At 45.6% G+C, this 1,383-nt stretch overlaps 1 protein-coding gene across 2 annotated transcripts in view; it reads right to left on the bottom strand.

Moving 5' to 3' along the window:
* Window positions 1–768: 768 nt before the first annotated feature.
* The window catches only part of LOC310872235 (uncharacterized protein), a 3,403-nt gene continuing 2,788 nt past the window's right edge, over window positions 769–1,383 (bottom strand). For both annotated transcript variants that reach the window (XM_083783991.1, XM_083783992.1), the window contains exon 2: window positions 769–1,383. This exon is cut by the window's right edge and continues 1,706 nt beyond it. The gene's annotated coding sequence lies outside the window, so the exon portion shown is untranslated.

The following is a 1,383-nucleotide window of genomic DNA, read 5'->3' on the forward strand; positions in this document are numbered from 1 at the left end:
TATGTACCAAGATCACTCGATGCAGGTATAGTGCAGGAATATACACAATGATTAATCTTTAGGGTGGGTGTGTTCCATTTGATATCCTTCTCCTATCACAGCAACTCACAAATCTTGCTGCTGTGTTTGCACATTGTTGTACTTCGCCCAGCAGATATGGGAGTTTTTTGTCATTGGTCATGATTTCAAAATATCCGTGTGTGGTTGTAATCTGTGGGAAGTATGTGTCTCTGATGTCTTGGTACAATGGACAGATGGTTAGGAAGTGTAGCTCGGTTTCCACTTCATTTTGTGTGCAGTGGGTGCATAGTCTGTCTTCTCTGGGGATACAGGTCTGCCTATGACGGCCTTTCTCGATCACGAGACTGTGCTCACTGAGTCTACCTAGTTAAGATTTTTCTTTGTTTTGGGTCGGTCACAGTGCTCAGGTATTCTGCCACTGTGTATTCTCTGTTTAGGGCCAGATAGCATTCTAGTTTACTCTGCTTTTGTGTTGCTTCTTTCCAATGTGTCAGATATAGTTTTCCTTTAGCTGTTTTATAATCTGGTTTAGTCCAATGGGTTTTCTATCTCGTGGCTCTGTTTGTGTTTGTGCTGAGGTCAGCGTCAGCGTCAGCGACGGGGTTCAGTTGTTCACCTCTCCGGTCGGTGGGAACCGGGGGGTGACTGCAGGGGCACTTCTCCCCAGCCACCGTGACAGTCCACTGGGAGAGAACTGGCTTGCAAAGTGACGGAACACAACCTTTTTTCACCGCTTCGACAAATGGATGCTCATATCAACTTTTATTTCTTTCCATAAATGTACTATGGTCTTGCCAAATATTCATTCATATTACATATACAGCCCTTATTTAAAAAGTTAATAATTTAATTCGGTCTCGGTGCGGTCAGCTTTTGCAGAGGGTTTCGGCTCTTGTCAAATGAGCTAAACTCCGCCTCCTCAAACCATGCTGTGCTCTGATTGGCTAGAAGCAGCTTCTAGAAGCTGAAGCCAGAACCCAGCTTTTAAAAGCTGCGTCAAAGTTAAGTTTTGAGGAGAAAAAAAGCACGCTAAACAAAAAAAGCTGTTCATTCCAAGCTTCAAAACGAAAAAGCTGCTCTGCATAGAGATAACATGGGACCACGAAGCAAGAAGCTGCTGCTTCTAGCTTCCTTGGTGTGAACGGGGCATAAGTCACAACCACCTCAGGTGAGCACAATTGGGCTGACGGCCTGCTCCACTCTGCCATCACAGAGGCTGCCGGCTGGCCTACAGTGAGGCAGAGGGTGGGATCGTCACAATACTCCAGATGTTGTTATAACCAGCGCAAATAGCTGATCTGCAAGCTCACAATGTGTAACGAGGGAGCTTGTAGATCAGCTACACCAAAAGTGATACCTGCT

This window comes from Protomyctophum parallelum, assembly GCF_964188405.1.
Source record: "Protomyctophum parallelum genome assembly, chromosome: 15".
NCBI lineage: Eukaryota > Metazoa > Chordata > Actinopteri > Myctophiformes > Myctophidae > Protomyctophum > Protomyctophum parallelum.